The 24,283-nt window shown below is 39.8% G+C and overlaps 1 non-coding gene across 1 annotated transcript; it reads left to right on the forward strand.

Moving 5' to 3' along the window:
• Positions 1-17,195: 17,195 nt before the first annotated feature.
• Positions 17,196-17,302, forward strand: LOC141662912 (small nucleolar RNA R71). The gene has a single exon (XR_012551014.1). It is a non-coding gene; the product is annotated as a small nucleolar RNA R71 (small nucleolar RNA).
• Positions 17,303-24,283: the final 6,981 nt, after the last annotated feature.

Raw genomic sequence — 24,283 nt, forward strand, 5'->3', positions numbered from 1 at the left:
TGGGTCTTAGGAAAGAATGGAGTTATCTGTGTGATGTAGTTACTAAAGTATTTTATGGTAAAATTAGCAATTTTGATTCTGTTAATATCTCCATGCTCAATATGCTATACATGCTAGTAACTGATAAATACTTCAATTTTAGTGATCTAGTCTTGTTTGAGTTGGGGTTTAAGTTAGGGGAGCTTAATAAGAGGGGTAAGAATGTTTATTATGCTAGATTTTTCATGATGCTTGCTAACCACCTCTCTGAGGATATTGCGCTTGAGAACCCAACCAACAAGTTAGATTGTTGGGTTCAAGAAAGAAGAATTATTGCAGATCTCAATAGAGCAAATCACCACAAAGAGGTGTCACTCTTCTACTTTCCAGTAATGGAGGCACCTCAGGTAAGTGATGTAATTTCAATTGTCTCTACTCTTCCAACCTCAACCATTTCTTTGCCTTCTAGTGTAGCAGTGGCATCTGTTTCAATGACCAGACAGATACCTACCCAAGCTACCAAAACCAAAGTTTCAAAACCAAAGACAAAAAAAGCCCCCTCTGGTGTCTCTCAAAAGATGCCAGTTGTAAAATCCACTAAACACAAAGAGGGGAGTGTGAAGGTGGGAAAGACAGGTGAGGGACAGGGTGAAAATCAAAGAAGCCCTAAGGATAAGGATGGTGAGCATAGTGTACCCAAACCAAGCCACACCACATTTTCCCAACAAACTGTGGTTGTTAATAAGGATAAAAGCTCAATTCTAGTTTCATCCTCCCAAAAAGATGTAACTATTGAAACAAGCTCTCAACCAGGAGCACAGAACAAAAGGGGTAGGGACACAAGTTCACCACAAACCTATACAAGAAAGAAGAAATCTAAAACCCTTGGGGATGCACAGGGTACACATACAGTGCAAACTGGAGCTAAAGACCCAGTCACTACACCATCTCAAAGTCAAATTGATGTGGCTCCAATAAATGTGGAGTCACAACCAAATTTTGTACAAATTCAAACACCTCAAACACCAAATTCTCCCGCACACTCTTTGGATGTTGACATGATTCAAGCATCACAACTATATTCTTCATCTTTAACTCTGTTGAAGAAGCCAGAAATCCATGCAAGTGAGCATCATCTTCTAGATGATTTGTTGGCTCACTTGCCATTTCTTTCTGAGACTGTTGAGACATCTGTGCAAAAATTTTCATCAATCTGCACAGAATCCACAATAGTCTCCACTCCAAACTCATTCATTTATACTCACTCGATGGATATTGTTCATCTCGAGTAGTGATTGTATCCAGACGGAAGCAGTCATCCGTCAGATAGTCAAATTACTACCCTGATGGATATTTCTCATCCGTCAGGTCTCTGCACAACTCCAAAGTTCAACTATAGTTACAAGTACAGATGATCTAGTAATTGTGCAATCACTATTAGGATTGAGGGAAGGTAGTGCATGAGTGAGAGTCTGGGTTGTTCCCAAGGAAAAAGAGAGGAAAAGAGTGATCCAATACAGTCCATTTCTTCAGGACTGGCAAAAGTGAGTGTGAGGAGTCCCATCTTAGATGGTGAAGGTGAGGGTGTGAGGGTGGGGATCCAAGGTGAGACCTTGATGCAAGAAAAGAGAGATAATGAGAGAAATGCAGGTACTGGAGATATAAGGGTGGATGTCATTGCAAGTGAGATGAATGTACAGGATGCTAACAGGGAGGAACTATTTCAGCAAAGATTCCACCTCCTTGGATGTTGAGGCATTTACTCACCCTGTTCCAGTATATCAACTTCTAGCTGGATAGGGCAATGACAATGCAGAAAGGATGCTAAACTTGGGATACACCACACAGTCCATGCAAAGAGCTAAGGATGCCATCACAGCTTTGCCTTCAATAGCTGGTGATGTTGATTATGAGACTGGTGGCTCAGAAGAATTCTTTGGAGGTGAGGGTGGAGATAGTGAAGAAGAGCCATTGGACATAGGGGGAGAAGTAGGCCCTAGTTCAAGATCAGGCATGCCATCTTGGGCATTTTCAAAGCAGTGTGATGAACACTATTTTAAGACCACTCTCATCCAACTTATCAGCCAAACACAGTCTGCACTTCAATCAACCACAAATGCTAGCACCAAGAAGCTTCTTCAAGCACATCTTGCATCTCTCCAACTACAGCAAATATCAGGCTACCAATAAAGTCAAAATGTCCCCCTCATCAAAAAAGAAGTTGATCAACTTAAGAAAGACATGTCTGACAAGTTGGAAGCTAGACTTCCAGAGATAAAAATGATAGACATCAAAAGACAGCTCAAGAAAAACTCTGATCTTGCAACCAAGGTGGATTCCTTGGACAGAAGAATGGTTGCTATGGAAGCTTCTCTTACAACAATCCATCTACACCAAGCACAACAAACAGACTTGCTTCATAAACTGGTGGCTGCACAGACCTCCTCCTCTACTCAGCTTGATGATAACAAAAAGGGGGAGAAAGAGAGTTCTAGGAGTGAAGGGGAGCAAAAGGTGCTTAACATTCAAGTGAGTAAAGCAATTGTGCCAACAATTGCTTTCACAAAGCCACCAATCAAAGATAGCATTGATCTGATAAATGAAGCAACAACCACTTTGAGAGCAGCTGAGAAGAAGCAATTTAGTCCAATAAATTGGGAGAAAATTAATGAGGATATTCAAAAGAAGTTTGGTCTAGCAAAGAAGCCAGAAAAATCAGCCATTCATCACTCTCAAGTCAGGCAAATTTCTGTGAATGATATGAGCATGAACTATCTGGAAAGAGGCCAGACATCCTGCATCAAGTCTCCAAAGGCAGATCTAATCATGAAGCCAAAGGTGAACTACCAAAAATTTTCACTAAAGAACCCTTTGGATACAGTGTATGAGACACCAAAGCCTGATGAGAAGAAACTGTAATCAAGATCTATTGTATTCTACAAGAATCCAGCTGATTCAGCATTGAAAAGGAGAATTGCCAAGGTTTTCAGAAATGGTAAAGAAATTTGTGTGGTGGATGGACACCCTCAATTTGTTGAAGCAAAAAGGGAAGAAAATACAATATTGAAGCAAGAAAAGAAGCAAGCTGCTCTAGATGCTAATAAGCTCAAACAAAAGAAGGAGCAAGCTGCTATCTTGGCCAAGTTGCAAGCTGTGAAACCCACACAACAAATTCCTGAACAACCATTTGAAACCACTGGATCTAAGGATCTGAAAATGCAAGAAGAATCACAGCAGAAAAGAAGGTTTAGATACAAACTTCACTCCAAGAGAAAAGTGAACTTTGATGAAGAAGGATTGGAAGAGCAGTTTCCCAAAAAGTCTACTTCTACAACAACTCAAACATCCATGCCCTCTGTGGCACATGAAGAATTCAAGATAGATCCATCCAAGAATTTCCATGGTGAACCTATCATTCCAAAGGATGAGCCAATAGACAGGGATAGTCTACCAATTCCTGAACTCAATCTACCTCATTTCATGAAGCCAAAGAAGATAAAGACCAGAGCGATCAAGAAAGTGAAGCCCTCAACTCTCAGATCCAAGTCCCAAACCAAGGCTCAAACCAAGGTCAACAAGGGAGATATCATGTACGTCTGTGACATCAAGGAATTCTCTGATATAAACCTCTATCTAGATGAACTGGAAGAAATTAGAGGAATTGATGCTTACAGGAATCTACCTGAAAGGTCAGTACTCAAGTACAAGGGAGGAAAAGAGATACAATGGCCACTTCATAGGATTCTTCAAGAGAGCCAATCTGTACTAATAAATATTTATTCATCCTTCAAAAAGAACTTTGGATTCAATGTGACAGCTAGAAGATTAGTTCTAAAGAAGATTGAAGAACTGAGGAGTATTAGAGCCAAAAATGCACTCCCAAAGACTTTAACTATTCCTTACAAAGGGAGTAGAGTGCATCTAAAGCCCTACTGGCTGATGGAATTCATGGATGATAAGGGAGTTAGAAGATTCTTCAGATTAGAGGACCAGTTGAGCATCTCTAGCAATGAGACTCTTCTGGAAATGCAAGGAATGCTAGATCTTTCAGAATATGATGAACTTGAATTCCACAGACAGCTCTAAAATTAGATAAAAAAAATAACAGGAGGCTTGGGAAGAAATCCAGACAATCAAGGAAATAGATCAATCTGCTCAGACTAGAGGAGCACCTTGAAAATGATTGTGAGCAAATCTTTGTACACTTTGTCTTGTAAATTTTTTAGTAAATGTTGCAACACTTTTTAGTTTTACCTATTACTTTTTAAATCTATATTTTTAGAGTGTTTTGTTATCATCAATTTTCTCTTAATTTATGGCTACAATTCTAGTAGACATAAATTGGGGGAGATTGTTGGGAATATATTGTGAACTTGATGATTACATTAACAAAACACCTTAGTAGATTCAACTTAGTGAAAAATAAAGCACTCGACGGATAATAAAATATAGTCCAGACGGATAACTTAATATAGTTCCAACGGATGATGATTTGACATCCATCGAGTGAGTAGCTTATGTAACAATAAGTCATGTAGCACATTTCTGCAAATACCTTTGTATAGATTCTGTAGTAGCATACAAGTCATGTTGACTTTAATTAGATATGCTGAATAGGTTGATTAATTGTAAATATAAGATGTCTTGTAATTCTGCATAAATGAAATGAAGTCAAGTGTCAAATAGCTACCCGATGGATGATCAACAAAGCTACCCGACGGATGATCAACAAAGCAACCCGACGGATGATAATCATGTACCCGACGGATGATCAACAAGGCAACCCGACGGATGATAATCATGTACCCGACGGATGATCAATTCAAACATCTGTTGACAGTGACAACACAGTCACATGCATCGAGTGTTTTCAAAAGGAATGTGGCAGCCTATTCAGCTGGGTTTTTGAGAACAAAGAAGCATTACCATTTCCATGCTATTATGAAGATATTCAAAGATGCTGGAATAGAGTAGTGAAGTAGCACGGTATTAGACTTGATAGATTTTGTTTTATTATCTTGTCTTATTACTATGTAATCTTGGTGATATACAAACCAAGAGTAGCAAGTAGAACAACAAGAAGACTAAGCAAATACATTCTCAGAGAAACAATTGTAAGCTGAATCATGTAGCATTTCTCTGTAAGTTTAGTTGTTCATATTTGTAAGCAGCTCTGAGCTATTCAAGCTTCACAGGGTTCTCTTGATATATATATATATATATATATATATATATCTGGTGGATACATTCAAATCCACCAGAATGTTTTAAAGACTTGTATTTTTATTACTTGTGTTTTGATTTATCTAACTCTTCATTCCGCACTTTGCAAATCAAACACTTATATATTATTAAGTTAGAACCATTTTCATTAATCTCAAAAAGTAGCCAGAATTACATTCAACCCCCCTTCTGTAATTTTTGTTGTATTGTTAGGGACTAACACATTGTCATGGCATACATGGTTTGGGAAATTTAAAGTAAGAGTGCAATGCAACCTTTATAAGGCTTGCCCTTCAAAGAATGTTTTAAACTAAGGCCGCTATTTTCTAAGTTCACCCACCCTCAAAATATGAGGACGCGCTTTAATGGTGAAAGCTCCCTAAGTATTTGTACTTAGAGAATTTTGTGTACTAATGGTAAAAGTTAGAAAAGATAAAAAAAAGCAGCATACAATTGTCATGATCAAAGCAAACACAAAGAGTAGCAGAATACTTAGTCTTACAACTTTGTACAACATCAAAAGAGGGCTGAAGTATACATGGATCTAGTTCAAACAGAATATAAAGGTAGCAAGAAGTTAGGGCGCGCCCTGAGTATCATCAGTTGGAGGAATTGACTGAAGAGGAGAAGAAGGGTCAACTTCGGGCACGCCTTTGGGCGCGCCTTCTTCTTTTTCTTTTAACCAAGTTCGATTCTCCTTTCCCTGATGTCAGCAGCATACTCCTTCTTAAATTATGCCATCTCTGCGACAGTCTCCTCACTAAACTTCTCGAAAGAGTATTCAGGGTTGTTTGCTACAAACCCAACTCTGTAGAATGGAAGCCACGAGCAAAGCCATCATCAGTAATTTCTCTCTTTTCATCCAGCCAACCATCTTTTTGTTGTTCTTCAAGATATTCAATCCTGAGCTTTGCTTCTGCTAGCTCAGTATGAAGCAGTTCAGCCTTTTTGTTGGCAGTCTCAAGCGGGGAACCCAGGTTCTCCATTTCCCCTTTGAGAAAAGAAATTTGAGAGTCCTTTGCCTTAATATCCTTGGAGTAGAGGAAATCTTTGTTTTTGATATTTTTATGCAGGATGTTATTGTCCCCCTGTAACCTCTATAGGCGCGCTCTCTCTTCTAGGATCATGTCCATTGCCTGTGTAGAATGAAACATGAGCTTGCAAGAAGCCTTGACTAAAGCCCTAGTTGACTCTTCCAAGCTCATGGACTGCCACTGTTGAATCTCCTCATAAGTAACATAGAGAGACCCTAGAGGGCCAAGATGGATAAGTACTGTAGAAGAGCCGGTGGGTGCGCCCTCTGTCTGAGGCCTCTTAGGCGCACCTTGTTTTACAGTCAAGTTTACCACTGTCATTTTGGGCACTGGAGTAGTTTGAAGAATAGGGGCAGGAGTAGGAATGGGCGACTAGGTTTTTGGAACATCTTTCTTCTGTGTGCACGGCTTAGGCTTATCACCAGGGCGCGCCCCAAACGACTTGGGATTTCTAGGAGGAGCCATTTCTGCATAAAACATATGGAAAGTGTTAGGAATATATGGTGTACTTGATGATAACTTGAACAAAACACTTAGTAGATTTTATTTAAGTGATTTTGTATCTTTCAACGGATGATCATTTCAACATCCGTTAAAAGAGTAGCTTATGTAATAATAAGTTTAGTAGCACATTCCTGCATTTTATAATGCCTTAGTGAACTAGATGTTGCAGAATGTTTAAATCATGTTGACTACTAGTTTGATATGCAAGATAGGTTGGTTAATTGTAAATAGTAGATGCCTTGTAATCTTGTATAAATGAAATGGAGTTAACTTCCAAGAAACAGTCTTAACGGATGATTCACAAAGTTTCAACGGATGCTCAACTAAAGCTTCAACGGATGATTCACATAGTCTCAACGAATGATCAACCAAAGTTTCAACGGATGATCAACCACAGTTTCAACGGATGATTCAATGAAGTTTCAACAGATGTTCAAATTCAAAAGAGCAGTTGATAGTGACTTGACAGTCACATGCGTTGATTGTATGCAAATGGAATGTGGCAGCCTATTTGCAGTATTTAAAGAACAAAGAAGCATTTCCATTTCCATTTCCATGATAAACTGAAGATATTCGAAGATGCTGGATAGAGAAATGAAGAAGCATGAAATTAGACTAAAAACATTTTGTCTTATTTGTTTGTCTTTTTATCATGTAACTTGGTGATTTATAATCCAAGTGTAGCAAGTAGAACTTTAAGAAATCTATCAAAGTTAGTAAGCAATTACCAGAGATATAGATAAGGCAAAATCTGTAAAGAATTTCTCTGTTCTTGTAGTTTAACTTGTAAGCAGCTGTGTACAATATTGTAACACAGATTTCTCTACTTAATATATATCTCTGGTGGAAAAGTTTAATCCACCAGAAAGTTTTTAAATACTTGTATTTGATTACTTTGTGATTTGATTTCTTTACTACTTTCATTCCGCATCATTGCTAAATCAAACACATTTATATATTGATAGCAGAACTGTTCTTAAAATTGAAAAAAAAGACAGAATTACATTCAACCCCCTCTTCCATAATTCTTGTTTAGATTGTTTGGGAATAACAATTGGTATCAGAGCAAGCTCTTGAAGAACAAAGAGTTTAAAGATCACAACAACTAACAAGATGAGCATAAAAGATGTTGGAGTAAAGATTCCATTTCTGAAAAATACAACTATCACCATTGGAAGGTGAAGATGCACCTGCATCTCTTATCTCAAGATGAAGTATATGTGGACTGTATTGAGAAAGGTCCACATTCCCTATTGAACAAGTTCATAAGAAGGCCATGAACAAGTTCATAAGAGCTGCTACGGGAAATGAAGCATCTATCCCAAAGCCTAGAGCAGAATGGTCTGATCCAGATATTGAACAAGTTCATAAGAAGGCCATGAACATTTTGTTTAATAGTGTTGATGGTGACATGTTTGACAACATCATAAACTGCAAAACTGCAAAAGAGGTATAGGATATAATTCAAGTAATATGTGACGGTACTGAGCGGGTTGTTAGGGCGAAAACACGCGCTAATATTCACGCAAGTATACGCGTTCGCAAGTAATATAGAATATTTTCTAGTTCGTTCCCTCAGAGACTCAGACTAAATTATTGTCTAATTAAACTCACTCACCAATGTATGATTACTTCTCAATGTTAAGATGATAACACTTAAAATTGTTGATTAAATATTAACTATAATTAACTACTTAATTAACCACTTAACTAACACTTCAATTTATCAATAATAAAACACTCATGAGATCACAACTTCATTATTACTTCCTTCTATAGCCATTGTTATTACCTTTAGCATGTGACAGTGATGATATTAATCGAATAACACGAAACTGATAAAAGCCAACTTTCATTATACTAATACCATTCTACCAAGCATCCACAATTAAGATAGAAGTTGAATAGTCATCAATTATGTTGAGTTCCTATATGTCTACAGAAATTGACAACACAACGATTTAAGCTCAAGTTATTCCTTTTGATTACATAGGGCAAATAAAACTGTTAGAGTTACCCACTAATCATGCTCAACATACATGAACCTATACTAGCATGGCAAGTTCTAAATCTCAAGATCCACGATCGCTTCACAAGAGATTAACACCCTATCTTATATGTTCGCGACGCACATAAGACGAATACGCACAACCAATACTAGATATCATGCAATCATCACACACTAAAGTATTAAACAATTAACTAAAGAATTCCATAATAAATCCGTTGCAACCCCATGATCACGATTAGCCCATAATAGAACTTATCGCCATCATGGGTTCATATGAAATCATGACAAACAAACACAAGAAAATAATAACTAAACTAATTATATTAAAACAGAGTACGTCACAAGAGTAAATAAGTCAAAGCAAGAAAACTAGCATCCAACGTTACAACGAAATAAGAATCATAAGAAAATATGCTTCCTCTTCGTTGCGGTGTGCTAAATCGGTCTTCTTCCTTATCTCCTTCGCTTCTTGCGTAAAACACAATCTAAAACATAATCCCCTTAATACTCTCTGTGAAAACGTCTCAAATCTACCTATATAATAGTCCCATAAAACTCAGATTACATAGAAGTTGGAAGCCAAACAGAAGTAGAAGTCTAAAATAATTTATCTTTTTCCCCGACCCTGCGCGGCCGCTCAGCATAGCTGCGCGGGCGCGCAGGTTGCTGCGCGGCCGCTCAGCATTGCTGCGCGGGCGCGCAGGCCTCTACTGGAAAAAATCCAGGTTTGCTCCGTTTCTTCGCCGTAATCTGCCCATTCCTTTCCTCTCGCAATGGTGAACACATGCCAAGGCTTATTCTTGATGATTCCTCCCCCGAAATGCAACTAATACCCTGAAATGCATAAACACTAGAAAAACGCATCAAATACACAAAATACTTGATTTCAAGACACCAATTTAAGCCATTTTAAGACGTTCTAAGTGGTATAAAATGCCATTTATCACACCCCCAAACTTAAATCGATGTTTGTCCTCAAGCGTCACAGACTCAAAAACAAATAAAAATATGCATGAATGCAATCTATATGAAAATGCAACGATCCCCCTTACTACAATTAACCAACCAAATTGTCACATCTCAACGAATGCAGTTAAACAACTAAAGATCAATAAACTCATGCAAACGGACATACAACCAGAAACGTGGTGTGTGCAAATGCTTAACAGATATGCTTCGGAACTAGACCAATTACTATGACTAGACTATCCTCAAGGCAATCCTACGATTATACAAAGAATAAAAATTCTAGGCACAAAGTGATATACAACACTACAAGAACTCTGGAGCTTACTACGGAATCGTGCTTTTTATTTACAACTCAAATACTTATTTGACCGTGCAATGAGTGAGGTCCACAAAAGACTTATACAATGGTATCCATGTAACGAGCGTTAGGTTAGCGGATCCCAGACTCTAAAAGCCTTAGGTCACTAGGCACAAAGTCCCCTAAGAACTTAATAACTCGAATACCAAAGAGCCCACTCTTGATCAATTATGCAAAAAATAATTTTTTTTTAATAACTTCTGAGCAAGTGCGTTTCGCTCCATCTTGCTCAACCCTAGACTACTCGCAACATATGCGAGCCGGCTACTAGCCATTTGACGCCTAGCCACAACTAGCAACAACTTCCATATTTTTTTCTCCAAAATTTTTTCTTTTTTCATGTCTTTATCACTAAGAACCTATAATCGAATTCTAAGCATAATAAGTAGATTGACCTTGAAAATAACCAAATCATAACAACAATCTAGCCCTTACGCATTCTTTAAGACTTAGTGGACTTACAATTGTTTCTAGCATGCATATCAACCTACACAACTTAATATCACTTTAATGCTATCACTACACTCGCATCAATATCACAATTCAGTCGATAACTTATTGCAAAAAGGGATCATGGTAAATGCATGAGCTACATGACATTCATAAAAAAAAAACTAAATGGCATAAATTATGCAACTATATGAACTAAACTATCATGAATATGCAACTAAATGACACACACAATATTCCTTAACTACCACCCTCAAACTAAAAATCTTCACTGTCCTCAGTGAAAGTAGTAGAAAGGAACACAGGGTATACCTACTCGGAGTCATCATCATCATCACCCTCAGTGGGTGGAGTATCAGGCGGTGGGTATGCAGAGTCCTCACCAAAAACTGGCCACTGGATATCAGCTCCAAGGCCTCGAAAAGCAGTCCCTAACGCAAGGGTGAGCTCCTGAGCAAACCTGCTCTGCGTCTCATACATGGCATCCATCCGCCGTGAAAGCCTCCTATACTGGGCATCACCCATCCCAGCACCCTCCTGAGCTCTCAAAGAACCAGCCTCACCACGCCCTGGCCTAGCCATAGTAGCACCTCGTGCTGGACGCCCTCCTAGAAGACGATAACCCAGCCCATGCTCCTCAGGCTCACCACCGGTCCACTCCTGCATCCCATTTAGAGTGCCAGAATCAATCAGAGCTGCTGGCAACTGCAACTGCTCATGAGCCGGCCAGTTCACTCCCACTACTCGGCATAGCTTCGTAACCGTGGATGCATAAGGGATGTTCATATGCTTTGCTCCCCTCAAAACCTTCAGAATTCCTTGGTAGATAAACTCACCAAGGTCCACATAGTACTCATCATGCAGAATTCCCCACAACAACTGTGCTCTCTCAACTGTGACCTCGTGTGCATGTGAAGAAGGCAAAATATTAGCACATATAAATGCATTCCATGCACGGGCATACCTGTTCATGGCGATCGCCGGAAAGTGACGATACTCATTATTGCCTGGACTGCGGGTCCAAACTGTGCCCGGTCGATAGAGAGTCGCACAAATCAAATCCAAGTCAAAATCCTCAGCAGTCTTTTCATTCCAGTTCTCCTCCTCGGGCTTCCTCTCTCGCTGTCCAATCACACGGCGAATCGCCGCAGAATGATAATCAACCGTCAGCCCACGGACTACAGAAAACCCATTCTTTTCAGCCTTCGCGTTCGCGTAGAACTCGCGAACAATGCTCATCGGTACTGCTTCGGGTGACTCACAAAAAGCTATCCACCCCTTCTCTGCAATCATGGGCAACAACTCACCATCCCTCCCTGATGGTAAAAACCCCCTCTCCTTCAGAATCGGCTTCCCCAACAGCCTAGTGTACTCCTCCTCCGCGGCTCTGTCAGTTAACCGAGGCCTTGCAGCAGTACCCCTCGATGAATCAGCAGTAGGAACTGTGCTGCTGCTGTCAATAGTGCGTGCTCTCTTGGGTGCCATTGATTCGTGAATAAAAGTGTGTAAGAACTGATTTTTGATGTTTGTGAGAGGGTTTAAGTGTAGGAAGTTTTGTGGGAGATATGTAGGATAGGTGTATGTATATATAGGGTGTGGATTAGATTAGGGTTTGGGAATTAAGGGATAAAATGATGGGGTAGTGGGAACAATTCGTGGGTTTATGGGCTAAAACTGTTTTTGTGTTTTTGTTTTTTTTTTTTTCTGAACTGTAAAAAAATTTCTGGAACTCGACCCCTGCGCGGCCGCTCAGCATAGCTGCGCGGGCGCGCAGAGGGTCTCTAGAAAAAAAAAATTTCAGCCCCTGTTTTCTGATTTTTTTGTGTTTTTGGATAGGTTATTAACTTCTAAGGGTTCCTGTAACAACAATTCATGGGTTGCCTCCCACGCAGCGCTTCTTTTTCGTCATTAGCTTGACGTTCCGTACCTTTCTCAAGTAGTCAACAAAATGGCACTAACCACCTCTCGGTTTGCCATGTCCCCATAGTAGTGCTTCAACCGCTGACCGTTAACCTTGAATGCTTGGTCCGAATCATTCTCAAAAATTTCCACCGCTCCATGTGGAAACACAGTTTTGACAATAAAAGGTCCAGACCACCTTGATTTCAACTTCCCAGGAAAAAGTCGGATCCGAGAGTTGAATAAAAGAACTTGTTGCCCTGGCACAAATAACTTAGGATGTAGCTTCCTATCGTGCCACCTCTTCACCTTTTCCTTATACATTTTGTTATTCTCGTACGCTTGAAGTCGAAATTCATCAAGTTCATTAAGCTGAAGCATTCTTTTCTTACCAGCTGCATCTAAATCCAGGTTCAATTTCTTCAATGCCCAGTAGGCCTTATGCTCAAGCTCCGCCGGTAGATGACATCCCTTACCGTACACCAACTGAAACGGTGACATCCCAAGTGGAGTTTTGTATGCTGTTCTGTAAGCCCAAACAGCTTCATCGAGCTTTAAAGACCAATCCTTCCTTGACGGACAAACAACCTTCTCTAGAATATGCTTTATCTCTCTGTTAGACACTTCCGCTTGACCATTTGTTTGCGGATGATAGGCAGTAGCTACTCGATGATTCACATTATAACGCTGCATCATAGAAGTGAACTTACGGTTGCAAAAATGCGATCCTTCATCACTTATGATTACCCGAGGTGTTCCAAACCTTGTGAAAATTTGCTTATGAAGAAAATTTAGCACTGCCTTTGCATCATTTGTCGGTAAAGCTTTAACTTCGACCCATTTTGAGACATAATCGACTGCCAGCAAGATGTACTGATTATTGCAAGACGCGATAAAAGGCCCCATGAAATCGATTCCCCACACATCAAAGACCTCGACTTCAAGCATCACATTTAATGGCATCTCATCCTTCCTTGACAAATTTCCCACTCTTTGGCAACGATCACACCTTAAAACAAACTGATGAGCATCCTTGAACAAAGTAGGCCAGAAAAAACCTGCTTGCAGAATACGAGCTGCCATCTTCTCACCTCCATAGCGTCCACCATAAACCGTGGAATGGCAGTCTCGTAATATCCCCTCCGTCTCACAGAACGGGATACATCTCCTGATGATCTGGTCAGCTCCCTGTCTAAACAAATATGGTTCATCCCACATATACCACTTCACCTCATGCAGAAACTTCTTCTTTTGAGCGGATGTCAAATTAAGAGGCATTATATTGCTGACGAGATAGTTTACAATATCTGCAAACCATGGTTCTTCCTCCTGAATTGCAAACAACTGCTCATCCGGAAAAGATTCATTGATTAACGTCCTATCTTGTGAAGTAGAATCGGGATTCTCCAACCTAGAGAGATGGTCAGCTACTTGATTCTCAGTACCTTTTCTATCTTTGATCTCTAACTCAAATTCCTGAAGTAAAAGCACCCAATGAATGAGTCTCGGCTTCGAATCCTTCTTAGAAACCAGATAGCGAATAGCTGCATGATCAGTGAATACTGTTACTTTCGTACCAAGCAGATAAGATCGAAATTTCTCAAAGCCAAAGACTATAGCCAAAAGCTCCTTCTCAGTAGTGGTGTAGTTCAATTTGGCACCATTTAAAGTCTTACTCGCATAGTAGACCACATGGAAGAGATTTTTCTTGCGTTGTCCCAGAACTGCACCTACCGCATAATCACTCGCATCACACATCATCTCAAACGGTTCTGTCCAATCTGGTGCTGTAATAACTGGTGCAGTGATCAAACTCTTCTTGAGAGTCTCGAATGCTGTCAAACATTCATCATCAAATTTGAACGGCACATCTTTCTCAAGCAAATTGCACAACGGCTTAGATATCTTTGAAAAGTCCTTGATGAATCACCGATAAAAACCCGTATGACCAAGAAAACTACGGATTCCTTTTACAGAATTAGGTGGGGGAAGATTTTCAATGACTCCCACCTTGGCCTTGTCCACCTCCAGACCCTTGCTAGAGACCTTATGCCCAAGGATAATGCCTTCACGCACCATAAAATGACATTTCTCCAAATTAAGCACCAAATTAGTTTCCACGCATCTTTTGAGTACGGCGCGCAGATTATTCAAACATTCATCATATGAGTGTCCAAAGACGGAGAAGTCATCCATGAACACTTCGACATTATTTCCAATCATGTCAGAGAATATAGCCATCATACATCTCTGAAAAGTGGTCGGAGCGCCACATAAACCAAACGAAACTCTGCGAAAAGCAAATGTGCCAAATGGACAAGTGAAGGTAGTCTTTTCCTGATCCTCTGGTGCAATACAAATCTTATTATACCCGGAATAACCATCCAGAAGACAAAAATACTCATCACCCGCCAATCTGTCAAGCATTTGATCAATAAATGGAAGGGGGAAGTGATCCTTCCTTGTGGCTTTGTTCAATTTTCTATAATCCATGCATACTCTCCATCCTGTAACTGTTCGAGTAGGAATGAGCTCATTCTTTTCATTTGCGACCACAGTGATACCTCCCTTCTTAGGTACACATTGTACGGGGCTCACCCACGAGCTGTCAGAAATAGGATAAATGATGCCTGCATCTAGCCATTTCAGAATTTCTTTCTTCACCACCTCCTTCATGATGGGATTCAGTCTTCGCTGCTGTTCCACAGTTGGCTTACTACCTTCCTCTAGCAGAATTTTATGCATAAAATATGAAGGACTTATCCCCTTGATGTCTGCTATGGTCCATCCTATAGCCGATTTGAATTCTCTCAAAATCCTTAAGAGCTTGTCTTCCTCACTACCTGAAAGGTCAGATGAAATAATAACAGGTAACGTAGATGAATCACCTAAAAAAGCATACCTCAAGTGTTCAGGTAATGGTTTGAGCTCTAAGGTAGGTGCTTCCTCTATTGATGGTTTGAGCTTCCCTTCAGCATTCTTAAGGTCAGAAGTACCAAGAGATTCAAATGGTATGTCCAGCTTTCGCTTCCATGGAGAAGCGTTCAGATATTGTAATTGCTCGTTGCTATCTTCATCATCGCTGTCAAAATCCCCCACTAAGGCCTTTTCCAATGCATCAGACATTAGCATGTGATCGAGTTCCGAAGTAACCGCAGTATCAATCACATCCACTTTTAAGCACTCCTCATCTTCTGTAGGGAATTTCATTGCCTTGAATACATTGAAGGTCACATCCTGATCTTGGACCCGCATAGTAAGTTCACCTTTTTGCACATCTATCAAGGTACGGCCAGTAGCCAAGAAAGGCCTTCCCAAGATTATGGGAATCTTCTTATCTTCCTCAAAATCCAGAATAACAAAATCTGCTGGAAAGAAGAGCTTATCCACCTTGACGAGCACATCCTCAACTATGCCCCTTGGGTAAGTAATGGAACGGTCAGCCAATTGTAGTGACATGTATGTGGGTTTTGGATCAGGCAGATCCAGCTTTTTAAAGATCGACAACGGCATCAGATTAATGCTTGCTCCCAAATCACAAAGGCACTTGTCAAAAGTTAGATTGCCAATGGTGCAAGGAATGGTGAAGCTTCCTGGATCTTTCAGTTTTGGTGGTAACTTTTGCTGCAGAACAGCGCTGCATTCTTCCGTGAGAGCAACGGTTTCAAGGTAATCCAGTTTCACCTTCCTTGCAAGAATAGTCCTCATAAACTTCGCATAACTAGGTATTTGTTCCAGAGCCTCAGCGAAAGGTATATTGATGTGAAGTTTCTTGAACACCTCCAGAAACTTCCCGAACTGTCTATCCAGCTTTTGTTGCTGCAATCTCTTAGGAAAAGGTGGTGGAGGATTGAGCTGTTTCTCCCCTGTATTAGCCTCAGGCAGAATGTGTTCAACAGTACTCTTCCTTGGTTCCGCCGCTTTCTCCTTTTGCTTAGATTCTTCATCTCTAACTTCAGCTTTGACTTCCTTTGCCTTTTCAGCATCAGCCACTTTTCCAGACCTTAAGGTAATAGCCTTGACTTGTTCTTTAGCTTCCTTCCTGCCTGGTACTTCCATGTCACTGGGAAGAGTGCCAGGTTGATGATTGAGCACTGCATTGGCTAATTGACAGATTTGATTTTCCAAGGTCTTGATAGAAACCGCCTGACTCTTGCACAACAGCTTAAGTTCCTCAAAATCAGCACTAGTGGGTGCAGCTGTACTTCCCTGTTGAGGATATGATTGCCTTGTAGCATACTGCTGTGGTTGCTGGAATCCAGGTGGGTTAAACTGTTTACTCATTCCTTGCTGATATGGTGGCTGAATAGCATTCTGATTATTCCCCCAGCTGAAATTTGGATGATTTCTGTTATTAGGATGATAGGTCGCTGGTACAGGCTGCTGTTATCGCTGATAATTATTCACATACTGAACAGATTCGTTGACAAGAGAACACTGATCCGTAGCATGAGAACCTACACAAAGCTCACAAACTATAGCTATTTGATTAACTCCATACGTAGCCAGAGAATCAACCTTCATTGATAGCGCTTGGAGCTGGGCTGCAATAGCGGTGGCTGAATCAACTTCCAGAATACCTGCTACCTTGCCTGACGTCATCCTCTGAGTTGGGTTTTGATGCTCATTTGCAGCCATCGTCTCTATAAGATTATACGCCTCAGTATAGCTTTTAGCCCATAAGGCTCCTCCAGCTGCTGCATCGAGCATGGGCCGAGATTGGGCCCCCAAACCATTATTGAAACTAGTGATCACAATCCAATCCGGCATTCCATGATGTGGACATTTTCTCAACATTTCCTTGTAGCGTTCCCAAGCCTCGCACATAGATTCTGTAGGTTGCTGCACAAACTGAGTAAGAGCACTCGTCATAGCAGCAGTCTTTGCCATTGGATAAAACTTCACCAGAAACTTTTGCGCAAGATCTTGCCACATAGTGATGGACCCAGCTGGTTCAGAATGTAACCAGTCTTTAGCCTTATCCCTCAGTGAGAATGGGAAAAGCCTCAACTTGATAGCCTCATCAGTCACGCCATTATACTTAAAAGTGCTGCAGATCTCGACAAAATTCCTTATGTGCATGTTGGGGTCTTCAGTTGCCGCTCCTCCAAAAGAAACAGAATTCTGCACCATCTGAATAGTGCCCGGCTTGATTTCAAAGGTGTTAGCTTGAATAGCCGGATGAAGGATGCTTGACTGAATGTCATCAATTTTAGGCCAAGAAAAATCCATAAGAGCTGGATCAGCTTGAACAATACGATCTCCCATGTTTACTGGTTCTTTCTGCTCAGTTCCTGAATCCGAATCCTCAAAATCTAACTTCTCCGGAATATCAAGAACTTCGTCTGTCTCCTCAGCTGTATCTAAAGTCCTCTTGCGAGCACGAGAACGAGTTTGCATAAACGCTTGCTAAAGTACCTGAAACACAACCGAAAAGAGTAAGTAACTACTACGTCCTAATCACTGAGTCCTAATGACCAATGATGGTAAGTACATAAACTAAACAAATACGTCGAGTCCCCGGCAGCGGCGCCAAAAACTTGTTAGGGCGAAAACACGCGCTAATATTCACGCAAGTATACGCGTTCGCAAGTAATATAGAATATTTTCTAGTTCGTTCCCTCAGAGACTCAGACTAAATTATTGTCTAATTAAACTCACTCACCAATGTATGATTACTTCTCAATGTTAAGATGATAACACTTAAAATTGTTGATTAAATATTAACTATAATTAACTACTTAATTAACCACTTAACTAACACTTCAATTTATCAATAATAAAACACTCATGAGATCACAACTTCATTATTACTTCCTTCTATAGCCATTGTTATTACCTTTAGCATGTGACAGTGATGATATTAATCGAATAACACGAAACTGATAAAAGCCAACTTTCATTGTACTAATACCATTCTACCAAGCATCCACAATTAAGATAGAAGTTGAATAGTCATCAATTATGTTGAGTTCCTATATGTCTACAGAAATTGACAACACAACGATTTAAGCTCAAGTTATTCCTTTTGATTACATAGGGCAAATAAAACTGTTAGAGTTACCCACTAATCATGCTCAACATACATGAACCTATGCTAGCATGGCAAGTTCTAAATCTCAAGATCCACCGTCGCTTCACAAGAGATTAACACCCTATCTTATATGTTCGCGACGCACATAAGACGAATACGCACAACCAATACTAGATATCATGCAATCATCACACACTAAAGTATTAAACAATTAACTAAAGAATTCCATAATAAATCCGTTGCAACCCCATGATCACGATTAGCCCATAATAGAACTTATCGCCATCATGGGTTCATATGAAATCATGACAAACAAACACAAGAAAATAATAACTAAACTAATTATATTAAAACAGAGTACGTCACAAGAGTAAATAAGTCAAAGCAAGAAAACTAGCATCCAACGTTACAACAAAACAAGAATCATAAGAAAATATGCTTCCTCTTCGTTGCGGTGTGCTAAATCGGTCTTCTTCCTTATCTCCTTCGCTTCTTGTGTAAAACACAATCTAAAACATAATCCCCTTAATACTCTCTGTGAAAACGTCTCAAATCTACCTATATAATAGTCCCATAAAACTCAGATTACATAGAAGTTGGAAGCCAAACAGAAGTAGAAGTCTAAAATAATTTATCTTTTTCCCCGACCCTGCGCGGCCGCTCAGCATAGCTGCGCGGGCGCGCAGGTTGCTGCGCGGCCGCTCAGCATTGTTGCGCGGGCGCGCAGGCCTCTACTGGAAAAAATCCAGGTTTGCTCCGTTTCTTCGTCGTAATCTGCCCATTCCTTTCCTCTCGCAATGGTGAACACATGCCAAGGCTTATTCTTGATGATTCCTTCCCCGAAATGCAACTAATACCCTGAAATGCATAAACACTAGAAAAACGCATCAAATACACAAAATACTTGATTTCAAGACACCAATTTAAGCCATTTTAAGACGTTCTAAGTGGTATAAAATGCCACTTATCACGGGTAAGGGAAAAAAAATGCAACTCATGATTCAACAATATGAGCATTTTTATAGTGAAGAAAGTGAGTCACTCACTGACATATTTAGTAGATTTCAAAAGCTACTAAATGCTCTAAAGTTGCATGGTAGAGTCTTCCAAACAAAGGACTCAAACCTCAAATTCCTTAGATCTCTGCCAAAGGAATGGAAGCCTATGACAGTCTCATTAAGAAACTCTTAAGACTACAAGGAATTCACCTTGGACAGACTGTATGGGATTCTAAAGACCTATGAGCTTAAAATAGAGCAAGATAAGAAGCTGGAGAAAGGAAGAAAGAAAGGAGGATCCGTTGCATTGGTTGCTGAGCAAGGAAAGGAGAAAGAGATAAAGGTTGAAGCTGTTGAATCTGCACCAAACCCTAGAGTTTGTGAAGGCAAGGGAAAAGGGCTAGTAGCTGAACATGAAGACCAACTTAGTCAAGATAACATGGATGACATAGATGAGCATCTTGCTTTTTCTATGCAGGAGGTTCGCCAAGCTCAAATTTAAGAAGAATTTTGGAGCAGCCAAGTCAAACAGAAACATGGTTGATAAGTCTAAATTCAAATGTTTCAAATGTGGCTTGGCAGGTCAATTTGCTAGTGAATGCAAAAAGTCCGATTCTGGTAAAAAGAAGTTTAAGCCTGTTGATTATAAGTAGAAATATTTTGAGTTGCTCAAACAAAAGGAAAGGGCTTTCATCACACAGGAAAATGACTGGGCTGTAGATGGACTAGAAGAGGATGATGATACAAGCTATGTCAATCTAGCACCTATGGCCAAGTCAGATAAAACAGAAGTAAGTTCATCAAGTAATCAGGTAATCACCACTAACCTAGCACATTTATATGAAGCTGAGTGTAATGATGCTATAAATGACATGTCTACTAAGTCATATCATCTGCGTGTTACTGTTAATCGCTAAACACGCGCTAATATTCACGCAAGTATACGTGTTCGCAAGTAATATAGAATAAATTCTGGTTCGTTCCCACAGGGACCGGTTTAGGTTAAATTTAATCAATGTATCATTGCAACAATGGTATGGTTATTATCCAATGCTAAGACGATTAACAAATTGAGATTTTTTATCACTACGATTAACTAAGAGATTAAACTAAAGAATATTAACTAAGAGAAGTAAAGAGAGCTGAATACTATATAACACAAACATGGGATTCTATCTTCATTAAATACTTCATTCAACAGCCTTTTCATTCTTAATTTTAGCATGTAATGGTGATGACACTAATCAGATAACACGAAATTGATAAACGCCAACTTTCGTTGTACGAATACCATACTACCAGACATCCATAAAAGAGATAGAAGCTGAATAGACACCAATTATATTGAGACCCTATATGTCTATAGAATTTGAAAACATAACGGTTTAATGCACAAGTTATCTATCATGATTACATAGGGTAAGTAAGATGGTTAAAATTACCTACGAATCATGCATATCAAATACATGAACCTATGGTAGCATGGCAACTTCTAAATCCTTAAATTCACTTTCGCTTCATTAAGAATTAACACGCTATCTTGTAAGTTCGCGACGCTCATAAGACGAATAAGCACAACCAAAACTAGGTTATCATAAAATCACCACACACTAAGGCATTTAAACGAATTAACTAAAGAAATCCATAAATAAATCCGCTAGAACCCCACGATAATGATTAGCCCATAATCGGACTCATCATCAACGTGGGTTTCGATGAAAGCATGGTATAATAAATGTAGTCTTTATACTGAATAAATAATAAACCAAGTACGAAACAAGAATTTAGGTTCACGAATAAGAAAATTAGTATCCAAGGTTATAACTTAAAACAAAGAATCACAAGTAAAACTAGATCTTCTTCGCCTTGGTTGAATTGTGCTCTTCGATCTTCTTACACCTTCTCCTTAAGCTTTGGTACGTCTTGTTGTGAAAAACGATCATAAATTATGTTTATATAGCAGCCCATGCAGATTAGAAGTCCAACAACTCAAAACTCTAGAAGAAAAAGGATTTAATTTTCCCGACCTAGCGCTTGACCAGCACGGGCGCACTTGACCAGCGCGGGCGCGCTGACATTCTGCTCTTCGGGCGCGGTCGCGTGCTATCACAGTGCGGGCACACCGTCTCTTTGGAGAAATTTCTGACTTCTTCTTTTCTTTGCTGATTTGAGTTGGTCTTTTCACGATCTTTTATTCTAGACATCCTCCTAACACCATATTAGCATCAAAACAATGCTAATTCACCTGCAATCTTGATAAATGCCTGAAATGCAAAAACACTACAATACGTTAAAAATAATAACAACTTGAGTACAAATCATCAATTCAAAGCTTTACGGAGCGTTATAAAGTATCATAAATGCCACTCAATATACCCCCAAACTTGAACCAATGTTTGTCCTCAAGCATAAACAAATTCAAAGAACAAGAAATAAAAATGCATAAATGCAAACTTTATGAATACAATGATCCCGATAGAATAACTAAACCAATCAACAAGCAACATCTTGAGAAATGCAGTTATTTGCACAAAGATCAATTAAGCCCTACAAATCAACCTACAAGCCATAAACATGCGTGTGTGCAAATGCTTACAGATATACTATTGTGACTAGATCAATAATCATGACTCGCTACTCATCAAAGCAATCGCAAGGTTATAAATAGAATAAAAATCTAGACTAAAAATGACTTATAACATTTCAATTCTTATATAGGAGTTTTAATATGGATTCATGTTTTTATTCACAACATAAAAACAACACAAATATGCTTATTTGACCGTAAAATGAGTGAGGTCCACAAAAGACTTATATAATAATACCCATGTAGCGAGTGTTAGGTTAGTGGATCCCAGACTATAAAAATTCTTAGGTCACTAGGCACAAAGTCCCCTAAGAACTTAATAACTCGAGTATTAAAGAGCCCACTCGTGATCAATTATGCATAAACACATATATTCTTTTTCTTTTTCTTTTTTTTCACTTTTTTTTCTTTTTTATACAAATTTCTGAACGAGTGTGTTTCGCTCCATCTCATTCAACCCTAGACTACTCATATAAATTGAGCCGACTACTAGCCATTTGACACCTAGCCACAACAACTAGCAATGAAATCCAATTTTTTCCAATTTTTAAATATCCATGTTAATTTATCATTAAGAGAATATCCTAAATCCTAAATCTAAACAAGCAATGAAACTCCAACAAACAAATAAACCATGATCATGATCTAGCACTCAAGCAACCTATAAGACTTAGTGAATTACAATTGTCTCTAGCGCAAATCAACTCGATATGACTTTACTTCACTAAATACGACATCACTACACTAGCATCAATATCACAAATTAATCGTAAAAATCATCTAAGGGATCATGTTATTATGCAAATGCATGAAAATATATGCAAATTATCATAAAAACTACAAAAAAACAAAAAAAAACTACATGATAAAATATGCAACTATATGAACTAACTAGCATGAATATGCAATCTATATGTGACTCACATAAACACATATAATCCTTAACTACTACCCCAAACTTAAAATATTCATTGTCCTCAGTGACGGTAATAGCAAGGAATCAGGCATACCTAATCAGAAGCAGGGTCATCACCCTCAAGGGGTGGAGTGTCAGGAGTGTCTGGAGGTGGATACTCGGCATCTCACCGAATACTGGCCACTAGATGTCAACTCCTGTGGCTCTGAATGCAGTCCCCAACGCCTGGGTGAGGTCATGTGTAAACCTGCTATGGATGTCATGCATCGCATCCATCCTCCTAGCTAAATGCCTATATTGCGTCGAACTCAAACCAACACGGCCCTGTGCTTCCTCCTGCTGCTGCTGTGATCCCGAAGGACTGGCCTCTTCTCCCAACTGAGCTCTCCTAGCTGCTCTACGGGCCTGCGAAGAACCTCCTGCATACGCATAATCAGCTGGCTATCCTTCTTGTAGATGATCATAAGAATATCCAAGCCCCTTAGGATCGGGCTTCCCACCATACCACCTGTGCATACTCAACAGTGTAGAACTGTCGATAGGAGCACTGGGAAGCTGCAGCTGCTCATGTGCGGGTCAACAAACACCAACCACCACACACAACTTCGTCACAATGAACGCATAGGGTATTATACCCGTAGTACTCCCTCTCAAGAACCTCAAAATACCCGGATGAATAACCATCCCATGATCCACATAGTCGCCCTGAAGAATACCCCACAACAAACGAGCATGCTCCATAATAATCTCATGCACGTGAGAAGATGGCATAATGTTAGCACAAATAAAAGAATTCCATGCACGTGCAAACCTGTTCATACACGAAGCCATAAATGTGGTATACTCGCTCGTGCCCTTATTGAACCTCCAATAAGTCTTAGGCACATACAAGGTAGCGATAATCAAATCCAAATCAAACTCCTCCAGAGTTTTCGCGTTCCAGTTCTCCTGATCCTCCCTCCTCTCGGGCTGCTCAATCACCCTACGAATCGCCTCGACACTATAGTCCACAGTCATCCCCTTCACCATGGTGAAACCATTCTTCTCCGCCTTAGCATTAGCATAAAACTCATGCACCACACTCATGGGCACAGCAGCGGGTGCCTCACAAAAAGCAAATCAACCCATCTGCAAGATCATCTCCAACAACTTACCATCTTTTCCCGATGGCAGAAAACCACGCTCCTTGGCTATAGACATCGATAATAGCCTCACATACTCCGCCTCAGCCTCAGGAGTTGAAAACCTTGGCCTCACACCACCTGCACTCAAAGAATCAGTGGTGTTGCTGCTTACTTGAGTTCATTGCCTTTTTGGTGCC

This window comes from Apium graveolens, chromosome 5 (assembly GCF_009905375.1).
Source record: "Apium graveolens cultivar Ventura chromosome 5, ASM990537v1, whole genome shotgun sequence".
Taxonomy (NCBI): domain Eukaryota; kingdom Viridiplantae; phylum Streptophyta; class Magnoliopsida; order Apiales; family Apiaceae; genus Apium; species Apium graveolens.